This window comes from Limulus polyphemus, unplaced genomic scaffold (genome assembly GCF_000517525.1).
Source record: "Limulus polyphemus unplaced genomic scaffold, Limulus_polyphemus-2.1.2 Scaffold2004, whole genome shotgun sequence".
Classification (NCBI taxonomy): domain Eukaryota; kingdom Metazoa; phylum Arthropoda; class Merostomata; order Xiphosura; family Limulidae; genus Limulus; species Limulus polyphemus.
In genome coordinates this window covers 163,233-175,820 of record NW_013667614.1, presented here as the reverse complement: position 1 = coordinate 175,820, position 12,588 = coordinate 163,233, and the positions used below count along the sequence as shown (strand labels likewise).

General features: G+C 35.2%; 1 protein-coding gene across 14 annotated transcripts in view; it reads right to left on the bottom strand.

The window, feature by feature from the left end:
* Window positions 1-12,588, bottom strand: part of LOC106465626 (nuclear receptor coactivator 2-like) — a 168,076-nt gene that overhangs the window by 35,707 nt on the left and 119,781 nt on the right. The window lies entirely within an intron of this gene.

Below are 12,588 nucleotides of genomic sequence, written 5' to 3'. Positions count from 1 at the left end.
TAAAATACAAAGTTTTCTAAAAATTAAAAAACAACTTTGATAGATATTTATTTAGGAGGTCTTAGGGGTTGTGAAAATGATACTAGAAAATTTTGAGATGGAGAAAAGTATTTTTAACCTTATCATGAAAATTCTTTGCACTCATAAAGGGAAAAAAATATGCAGTGTAAATTATAAATAAAGTTTTTCATGAACATTACCATATTTTCCACTTCCAGAAGGTAAACATGTAGTCTACATTGTGAATAAAGTTTACCATTGACACCGAAGAGCTTTTTTCTTTTCTTTTTCGAGTTTATTAAATTGTATATATGGAATCCTTGAAAAGAAAGTTGTGGGTCTGGGATCCTTCACTGCAGGACCCTAGTGTGAACCCTGTAATTGGTCTTTTAACTCAATGAGCTTCTTTTCTTTTTCTTAAGCAGTGTGCCTAAGGCTGTTGAATTTGGTAAAGAAACCAAATTTTCTAGATGCTTCTGCCTTTTCAACAAACTTGTCTTCCAACTTATGCAAAGCAGCAATATTATTATCCTACAAATGTTGTCTTTTTTTTTTTATGTTGTCTATTTCATCCATCCCAGTTATTCTTTTTAACTAATTTTTGCCTGTTCTTTTTTGTTTCCGTTGTTCCTCATATACCTTTGCCTTGCAGATGCTGCTGACGCTAAGGTGAATTGTTGATGTTAAAGTTAAAACTCCACCAGCAGCATGAACTCTCTCAATACAGGCTTGGTCAATTTGATCGACCATGTGACCTTTTTGTACTTGATAAGTCTTTATAGATTTAATACTTCTAACTTTCAATATAGTGTGTATATCTTCACAAAATTTGTCAGTCTTTCAGTTAACATTAAAAATCTTTCACATACAAAAAAATAATATTTTTTAGTGAAATATTTTTAACAAACTAAAATAAAGATTTGTGCATGAATATATTGAGTATTTGTTTTGAATAGTCCATGTGCAAAGCAAATCCTCATGTTAAGATTAGAAATACTTTTCGTCATCTCAAAAATATCATATTTCCTTTGTGTAATCCCTAAAACCTCCTAAATACATTTCAAACGTTTTTTTTCCAGTAAAACTATATTTCATCTACCATATCTCTATACGGGATCGGTCAATTTGACCGACCTCATAACCACGAAAAGAAAAGAAATGAAAAATCAAAATTACCCTTTTTTTCTTTCTAGAATGACTTGAAATTGTAACATGAAACTACATTCATTTATTCTAAGTAGCTTTAAGCTCGTAACAGTGTACATCTATTTATAATTACATTTTATTGCCCTTTGAACCCCATCTAACTACTATTTGTGCCATTATAAGTTGTAAATCACTCGGGGAATGTGCAGCTCACATTATGCTATCAAATTACATCACCCACAAGCTACTATGATCTGCTCGCATGCATGCCTCATGAAAAAGTTTTATGATATTATTATTATTATTATTTATTTTACCTAATCTAACTTAAAAAAGATCCCTATTTTTACATTTTATAATAATAATTAAAGAAAAAATGTGAAATAAAGTACTTACCCAATCTTCTTTTTTCATGCTGTCAATTGTTGATGACACTTAACCTTAATTTTTTTTTTTATACTAGCAGTAGTAATATAATAAATTTGTATTTAACTGAATAATGTAACAAAGAACATAGACTAATAACACGCAAAAAGTAGACAATTTCCCCTAACTCTCACAATTTTTCTGGCTATCCAACTATGCAACAAAAACTGTTACAAATTCATCCAAGCTAGTCATTAACATTCCTGTGGGAATGAAGTTTGTACTCTGAGTGAAATTGACAATTATATGTTCAGAACACAATGTCATTCGATAGATGAAAACCTTGGCTTTCTGTTGGTTGAAGGTAATATATAATTAAACATGAGAGAGAACTATCAACAAATTGTGAAAGAGAAGATGTGGCAGGAGGGGTCTTATTTACTATTCGATAGCTCTGTAACCAAGCAAAATTGAAGGCTACAAAAATTATGGTTTGTCTGAGAAATGACTACTTTATAGTGAGTAATTTACATTTAATTTTAATAGTTACTGGAGGGGTGGTGGATGAAATAGAGAAGATACCTAGATAAAATTTTTAATGTAAGAAAGGGTACCTATGTCAATAGAGTTAATATGGTCACAGCTTAATCTCTGTGAAATGAGGGATTGTTCATGTAAATTTTCCTCTTGAATTTCCTTGCTGATAGAATATCCTCTTTCTTCAGTTGCTTGTCTATGTGAAATTAGGAGCAGATCTTTTACAACACTCTAGACTTTGTTGAAGTGGACATTTTTAGACAGAAACTTGGACAAAAATTCATTCGATCTGCATTCCTCATTGTGTGGCAAAAATGAATGAAAATCTTGTTGACTGTATGTTACATCCACATCAATGAAATCTTCCCACTTGGACAATATGTTATCACAGGTTATTAATCCTCCATGCACTTTCCTAGCCTCTACCAGCAAAGCAAGCAATTTTTTTCATCTTTATCACAGTCCTGTTTTGATGTTGCCATGGTACTGGGGTTGAGACGTGATATATCTGGCCAGTGGATACTTCTTTAGTAGAGATTATTTCAGTATCTTACTAGCAAGCATCACCATAAAATCATGGTATTCGTTTCTCAGTTCCATGACTTTCATATTACCGATGGCCTTTGGAGTTGAAAGGATTTTACTGAGCTCTTTTTGTGCTGCAATTCCAAGATCAATTTTCTTGTATGACCTATAGTTCTCTTTGTTCTGTAAATCACATCTGTTGAGATTAACAATAGTAATATTTTCCAACACCTTTAGTTTCATGAAATTTTTCAGTATATTTACTACCATGATGAAAATATCCTGTACAACAAATAGCATCATAGACCTGTCTGTTTGAAAAATTGACAAAAATGGTTATATCAGTTTAGTGACGGATGTAAATAACAATTTTGGAATGATTCAGTTTATCTTTGATACATGAAACAACAATATCATACAAGTCAGTCTTAGGATTTGTCAATTTTTTTTTTCAGTCACTTTTGTAACATACTGGACAATGTTTGCCCATATTTGTATAGCACACTCTGCTACGGGGACATTTTACAGCCATCTATGGGAATAAAACCTAAGGGGAAAAACATCTGATCCAGTGAATGATGTAAAGTCCTCTTTTCTTGCTGGTGAATCTTTGAATAATCTGTAGAGACTCAACAGAAGTTTCTGAATGGGCCATGTTGAAGCAACTGCACTATCTTTGAAAGCAACATGAAGTACATGTACACCACAACTGCCAACACCTAAAAAGAGACTTGTCATACTGTTCCTCATCAACAAGTCACTTGAATTTTAGATTTACATTGGGACCATCCACTGAGAGCTGCACCAAATTCTTTCTGTTTAGTCATTCAATAGCTGACCCAAAATGATGCATCTTATAATATCGGAAGTTGCATGCCCAATGAAGGATGATCCATAATATAGTTATTTACATGAATCAGTATATGTATAAGTATTAGTTTCTTCAAAATTATCATCACTACCACTACTACTATTATTATTATTAGTAGTAGTAGTAGTAAAGAGAAGTTATATAACTGGCTTGTGAATTATTTGAGTAATAATGAGTGATCCAATAAAAATAAAATATGGTGTTCCACGAGGTTCTATTTTGAGTCCACTGTTGTTTAATTTGTATGTTAATGATATTGTAAATATTGATTTAAAGAGTATAACATATCAATATGCAGATTATACAGCTTTAACCTTAAATCGTGTTGACATGAAAATTCACAAAGAAACGTTAAGATTTTCCAAAACTAAAAATGTATTTCTGATAGATACTTTCTATCTCTCACAAAAAAAGCTTTCTCGACTTATACTGCCCTCTATCTGTGCAAATGTTTGCTCGCTTCTAACCTTGATACTCCCATTTATTTCTGCATACTAGTATGCAAATGATTATGCAGCAACCCTCCACTAATAGGAGTGCAACACTATCCCTGTCATAACTACCACCTTCTTTAATCTTGCAGCTATAAACTACTTTGAGATTGATCAGATCACACCAAACCACACCGGAAGAGGGGAGAACGGGTGTAAATTGCAAGTTTAAGAAAATGTTAACTTCTGATACAAGATCTTACCTCCTCTCACAAAAACTAGAATCCCACATTGTTACAGTGGAGAGCCAGTGTGAAAATTATCCTCATTTAGGAAGGACCCAAAGGAAAACCACCTGTGGGAGACCATACCACTTCTGAGCTAAATATACTTTTTGCCTTTTAATAATGTGTTGCCAAAATAGGCAGAAACATGGAGGGACCCAAAGAAAAAATTACAGAAATAATGGGATCTCCTGATGGAGAGTGGCAAGGATATGAGAGACTGTAAATGAGAGTTTAACCTCAACCAACAATTGATGGTAATCTGGAATTGTACATCAGGTCTGTTGTAGGAAGAGAGTTCTCTACTTTTCACCCCAAAAATGGGTACTGACAGGGAAAAGGAACTTCTGTATCAATAACTCACCTCTTCATGCACACACACACCTCCAACACAACCAACACCAAATCCACCAGGACCCAACATCTGATAGATGGTAGGAAGAGGGATCGCTATCTGGGATTGCATCTCAAGTCCAAAACCTGGTGGCATTGGGAACTTATCATACAGTCCACGGTTTGAAAAGGGTACCATTGAAACACATGAGGACTTACATGGCTGGTCTGGCTCCAACCAACACCTGATCCCTGGGAACTGACGTCTTGCAGATGGTAAGAAGGAGGATGCCACAGCTGGAGGAGCAAACTGTAATATATGGCACAGTGCTACATCCATCACCTGGTAAAATCTGGAATTATACATCAGGTATATGGTAGGAAGGGCATCATGCCATCTGTACCAGCAGAAAGCCACTACCATACTCTCAACTGAGTAGTATTGTGCACACTCAGGAGGAAAGGTCTCCATGGTCCCCCACCCCAAAAGTTAGGAACTGGTAAGTAGCAAGGACTCCCATTCTCCATCTAGAAGGAGGGGAAAAAATGTGTTGGAGAGTCTGAAGAACCACAGCACTGGAGACAGTGTAATAGGTGACTGCAATACCCTATTTTGAAAAGCAGAGCAATCACTTTGACAAGAGTCAATCAACCTGACAGCATCTGGAATTGTACACCAGGTCTGCAGTAGGAAGAGTTACAATGCTATGGATCATCAGAGATGGGCAGTAATCCCTGTCTGCTTTACTCATGTTAGTCCATAAGTATACAGTCCTGGATGAAAATATTTATGAAGCAAAAGGCCACAAGAGAAACTTATGAGTGGTTGATGTGGAACAACCTATCTCAATGGTATGTGTAACACGACCTTGCTACATGATATGATATTGTATTTCAATGCATAGAGGACACCTTTACTGAGTTGATCAGTCAATACCTGGCACCATTTGGAATTGTACATCCAGTCCATGGTAGGAAGAGTCTCAACACCACAGTCATCTAGCATGGTATATGATCACAGGTAGTACAGTGCAGACTTAAGACTCAGTATAACTGATCAGGCAACACTTGCCACAGAGCAGGATCCAAATATGTGATTAAAGGCCCTTGCAAAGAAAAATAAAATAAATGGAGTACTTACCAACACACAGATAAAACAGTTACAGCACTGATGATGTCCCCCAAGAGAAGGTGGAAATGTGCAGCAAGGGAGATGGTAAGGTGACGCATCTGAAGGGAAGAAAATATAGAAAAGACGACAATCATCAGGAGAAAGAAAAGAAAAATGCCAGGCAAATTAACTGGTCAATTCAACCCAGAAGAATAATAGGAAAAAGATCACAAGATAGTTGAAGATTTCATGGAAGAAACAAATAAACTTAGGAACCATGGAAGGGAGCAGTATGATGTGTCATATACCATCGAAGAGTCCTGACTGGGCAAAGGAGGCAGGCTGGATCAGAAACATCATGAAGGTAGGAAAAGGAGGGGGAAGGGAAAAGTACCCCTCTCAAGCAGCCAAAGTCTTGAGCATAAAGGAATGATCAAGAAAGAGGATAGCATAGGAACTAAGAAAACAAAAATGCGAGAAATATCCAATGCAAACACATCAGAAGAACAACATTCACACAGCAGCAGGAACAGGAACTGCAAGATAAGGTAATTTGAAGAACACAGAGATAAAAGGAAGATGAGAAAAAACATGGATGACCACATGAGAGATGCTATTCCAGAAGGGAAGCAGGGAGAGAAGAATGGGAAAATGGAAGAAATGAATTAACATGGATAAGACCGACAACTGGAAAGTACAAGCAAAGTCGGTAAATTGAAAAGTGGCAAATAAAGCCACCCTATAGCCTGCAACAGATGGAAACCTAAGGGCCCTGTTCAAAAAGACATGTCAAAAAGGACGGTTTTGGAGAAATTATAGGATGGGAAGGATTATAATCCTTTAGGACTGCCCAAAAGCAGTACGTGTACCATGTATGTAGGTAAACTGCCATGAAGGAAGAAAGAACAGGAGAGAAAATGAAGGAAGCTTCATGCAAGGGACCGGGCAAAACCACGTGTAAAAGCAGATGACACACGGCAGAGTGTGGCCAATATAGCAGTGGAAATCATGTGTGAGCCAGCCAATACACAACCAGCAGCATAACACTACATGAAGTGGTCTAAAGTATGGCAAGGACATGTGGAAAGAGATGAATAGGAGGATATGCGTATAAGTACCAATCCAGACTTAGAGCATCAATAGATCCTGCCAGAGGATCAGGAACCGACGATCAAAATTGGGGAAGTGGTATATTGAGAAAAGTAGCAAAGTGTAAAAATCTGGGACACCCCACAGAGCACACAAATGCAGATAAAACGGGTAGATCCAAAGACCAAACTGCAAAGAGAATCTTATGGGAACAGAATAAGTGATCAGTGACCAGCTTCAGGGCACCCAGATTATGACATCCCAACAAAGTGATAGAAAGGCAATGGGCCCAACACAGAAGATCTAATGTGAGAAAACAGAGACCTGTTGACCGATTGCCCCTTGCCCAGTGATGTATAAGATTATCATAGAAATGTCAGAATGAACCATCATCAACTGCTCCTTAGTAGCCTGCAGAAAGTGAAGGAAAGCCCAATGAACAGCAAGACGTTCCAAGATTGATATGGAGATAGGAATCGGAAAAAGACCATCGGCCTGAAACCTCCTAAGTGTTGAGATACACGACCCAACTGGAAAAAGAAACATCTGTAAAAGGTGACATTCCTGACAAGGAGGAGAAAGAAGATCACCCATGGTTGTATTGTTCTGATCCAACCACCGCTCGAAGTTGGTCTATAAAGGGGGGGAGGGTAAGAGGGGCATTTAAGAGATCCCAAACAAAATGAGGGTGTGACCAAGAGGAATGAAGATGTCGAGAGAAGCCCATGTCCCCAAAAGATAGAGAGCCTCTTGTACAGTAAGAGAAGAAGAGGATGAGATGCTGCATACAAGAAATTTCATAGCTCGCAAGTGAAGTGGAACAGTTAGGACCAAACGGAGGAGGGAGTGAAAAAACACACCAAGATGAACCAAAAAATTGTGTGGGTGTGAAGAAAACTGCTCCACTTTGACAAGCCAACCCACCATAAGTGTCTTGGAGAAGAAACTGAAGATGTAGGACTGAGTTGTCTTGTGATGAGGCAAGCAGCAGCCACATGTCCAGAAAAAGGTGGAAACAAAGGGCCCTGGAATGACTCAGGTGGCAACAAAATGGGAACCTGAGGAGGAGGAAAGGAAATGGGATTGTGAGACAACAGGGGAGATGAATGGAAGTAAAAGACCAGACTTACTGAAACAACTTTCAGAACCCATGGATCGACTGCCAAGTACCTCCAAATGTGGGTAAATTGAAGGAGTCTGGCTCCCTGACCCAAGAGAGGTGATCAGAATAAGACAAATATGGGAAAAGGTAATCAGACCAATGCTTTCAATCCGAATACGGGAAGTTCAAACGATGACAATCAAAAGCATGATCATCCACCGTACATACTGACCCCCAAATGCAAATACTCCCCAAAACGACTCATAGGAACCCCACTATCCAGGGAAGGAGGAAACACTAAAATAATGACACGAAGGCTAGTCCCAGAGTAGAACAGGGGTGTAACATAGGAAATGAGAGATAAGGACAGAACATAACATATCTGAATAATCAAATCCACCAAAGGGGAAAGAGTTCTGGGGCAAGTCCCCCAAAATGACACACAACTGATAGGCATATTCAGAAGGGGAAAAAAAAGGCTGTCCAAATCCAAAACTTCACAACCACCAAAAACCATAATAGGACAATCCTCAGTTTGTTCTGTTTGTTGCATGAAATTGGTCAACTCCAAACAGACCAGGGCCGTCACTTCATGGGCCAAGAATTGCACTTCAGCAGTTGTAGTCATGACTACTTGAAACTACAAGTGAATAACTAACAAAATTGAAAGAGGAGAGAAGATTAATGAAATAATTCATAACTGTCTACAAAATAGAATGAAAATTATAAATAACAAGATAATTAAAGTATAAAATTACAAAAGTAAAACTTGTGGATAAATGCATCAAACCAGCTGTTTGAGCAAAAACAGGTCTATTCAATAGGGCTGTCAATCAAGAAGTGGTTAACAGCTGCAAAATTAGAGAGGGCACTGGTTATGATAGGGGTAGTGTCATACTCATATTCATGGAGGGTTGCTGTATAATCATTTGCATGTTAGTATGCAGAAATAAGTGGGAATATGAAGGCTAGTGACGTGCAAAAATTTGCACAGATAGAGGACAGTTTAAGATGAGAAAGCTATTTGTGAGAGGTGGTAAGATATAGTATCGGAATTTACAAGATGATTTCAATAAATTAAAGCACTGACTTAATATAAATGAAAGCTCATAATATACAAATATTGATAACATTTTTACAAAGTCATGATCAAAGATGTAATACTAAATACAAACCTTTATTTGCAGAAAACACAAAGAATTCTGATTGTAAGTATATTGAAAATATTTGATACAAAGACATACTTGGGGCTAATTATAGATAATGTTTTTAGTTGGTCTAAACATATAAATATAATTTGCAATAAATTAAGACCCATTACAGCAAAGTTATGAAGGATACAGAATATTTTTCTAGTCAATATTAAAAAATAACTTATGTATCATTATCAAAATCTGTTATATGTTATGGATTGACAGTGTATGGTTCAATGAGTGGCATTCACTTAAAAAATAAATAAATGTAATTCATATTTCATCTTTGGTGAACTTAATACAAATGTTACATTAAGAGATAAAATTATGAGAAATTAGTTATTAGATATAAATGTACTTTATAAATATGTCATAATTATAAATTCTTATTATAGTTCAAGTTATTAAGTACTAAAAAGTCATATGTATAAAACCAGAACACTAGAAAATAAATATTACAAAATCCCAAAATATAATAACTATGGGACAAGAGTAAGAGTGTATAAAATACCATATATAATGAACCAACTCCCCAGGGATTTATGGAATATAAGTACCATTACACAATTAAAAAAAAATATTAAAAACTGGTTATTAACTAGTATTCGTATATAAGCTAAGTAATATTCATAGTTTCACAAAGGTTATGTTTTCACTCATGTGTGTTTGTTTGTTAGCAAGATTTTTAAAAAAGCTGGATGGATTTAGACAAATCTTGAAATGCATATGGACCATGACCCAAGTTAGAAGTGATTAGTATTTGCAGGATCAAGGTCACTGTGAACCATGTTTGACCACTATTTGCAACATCATGTTTTAGATCACTTGGTGAACATGCTGCTCACTTAGCAATAAATTTTTATTATATTGTTATTTATTTTACCTATTCTAACCTTAACTTAAAAAGTTTCCTATTTTTACATTTTAGTTATTATCAAAAATTTATTTCATTGAATAATGCTCAAAAGAATACAGAATAATAATATGCAAAAACAATGAAATGACCCATAACTATCACAATTGTTCTGGCTTTCTAACTATGCAACAACATTCATTAGAAATCCTGCAAAGCTAGTTAATATGGTTCATGTGGGAACAAACCTGTAACTGAAACAGAAACCACAAAATAGGTGGTAAATAAATTACAAAGAAGGGATGTCTTGACAGAAAACTTCACAATTCTCTAACTAGATGAAATTAAGAATTTCTTAAAATGCTGCAAGATGGTAGTATGCAACTCTGCTGAGTGCCCCTCTGGTATTGTCATTAATTTCACTTTTTTTATCAGGCGTGTGAGTGATTGTTTGGGATTATTGTGCTATAATTATTAAATTGTTAACTTCAGATACACATTAATATGAAATTTTGCTAACATACACTTCTAATAATAATTTTGCCTTTTTGTCTTTTGCTTGGTTATATTTACTTACATTTATAGAAATAAATGGTCATAGTTATAACCCACAAATAATTTGATTAAGCTTTGTGTGAACTGTATTTTTGCATGTTTAAATATTTCTATAATGAATGAAGGTTAGTAAAAGTTAGTTAGTAAAAGAAAGTAACACAGAAGGTATATTCTAATTAAGTTTTTATCTATACTTTATCTATCTTTATGACTGTAAGAAAGAAAAAATAATAATAATTATTAGTAGTAGTAGTAGTATTATTACAATTATTTTTATTAGTAGTATTGTTGTTAAATATATACTGATAGTCTCGTACAGACTTTATCATCTTCCCAAATCCATACATGAACATCCATCTGTTTTTTTTCTGTTCTTGAGAATTAGGCAAGACATATCCATTTTGGCAATTGATTTTTTTAGTGAGTATAGATTTCAGATATGATACTATTCCAATTTTTCACAAGTAAGCACATTTCCTCTCATCACATGAAAACCGTTTTGTTGAGCCTGAGAAAAAGTGGACTGACGTCTGAACACGAGTTGAATGATTAACGTGATTTGACAAATTTCAATATCCATAGAATTTCAGATTTTATAGAATCTGACCTTGAAACAAATGGAGTCAGTGATTGCTGTGAGGTATATGTACTTGTGGCTGTGTCAGCTGGGAGTGGACGAGTGAAATTAGTTTGAATATCTCTTTTAGTTTAAAGAGAACTTTTATTTAAAAAAAATTATATTCCTCCCGCTTGTTCAACACGAACGCACATAGCTCATACCCGCAGCATGGCTTTATTAAGCCACTTCTCCCATGTTAGAGGTATTGAATGCCTTCATGCATAAATTGCATCTTGCATTGTATTTACCCAGATCTTGGTTCAACCAACTATACTGGCTTTTTGAGCCACCCCTCATTAAATATGCATTTGCCCTTTATTATTGTCAGCCAATGTCAGGCTATATGTAGGCCTATTGTTCTGCTTGACAGCACACTCATTTGCGTTGAGTGTGCTGTGTGTGTATACTCATTCAGGTGATAGGAAATGAGATTTGTGGCATGCATTGCATGCACTATGATCATAATGGTAACACATCACCATCTAAAACCCAGATGACTCGCATAAATTGCACCCGACTGGAAAATGTGTGTATGGTTTAAAAAAACAACAAAAAACGATCGAACATTTCACATTAGGATTAGATATCAATAAACATTTGACTATAAAGTGTCTAACATAGGAGAGCTTTCATTCTTCCAGGGGCAAATGAAAAAAATCAGAACTTCTCCTGGTATTCCAGGGATAGAATGAAATATCAGGTTGTGTGCAAACTCTGATAATACTCCAATGGATCGAGTCTATATTTACTGAATTTTATTAAGTTTATCGTATTTAAACAACACACACAAATATAATATCTTATTATTTATTGAAAATGAGCAATATTTATTAGTTATATAGTGACATTAGCCAAGAATATTATTACAAAAATGCGACAACCTGGCCTTATGTCATTTTGATAGGTCAGGTTCAAAGTCACTGATACATGTTTGTCAGTTTTTGCAGTTTTTTTATAATTCATAATTACAAATGGTGATTCCTGCAATTAACAAAATAACATATCAAAAAAAATATTTCAATGAATATCATGTTGTAACTGACAGAATAGATAAAATGAAATTTCATGACCAACAGTAAAACATATTGAAATTCTAAGGTCAAAAGAAGTATTGTCAATTTTTAAAACAGTTATCACAACAAAATTTTGGAAATTTTACAACATAAAAAAAATCAAATTCTATGATTTGTTTGCAAGCCAAAAGTAAATACTAGTTAGATAGTTTTTTCTAAGTTTCCTGTAATTTGGTTTAGCATTTTCGTTGTGACTGGGGAAAAAACCAAGGGATATGAGTGACACTTCTCCTGTCTGTCAAGGGTTAATGTGTTAACTGCAATATAACAAGAGACATTTTGCTATGAATAGTCTGCATTTTTTTCCCTTATGAGTGCAAAGACTACTTAATTATAGAAACAACTTAAAATGCAGGAACACAAAAGGAAAAGAGATACTCAAAAGTTTGTTTGTTTGAATTTCGTGCAAAGCTACACGAGGGCTATGTGGGCTAGCCATCCCCAATTTAGTAGTGTAAGACTAGAGGGAAGGCATCTAGTCATCATCACCCACTGCCAAC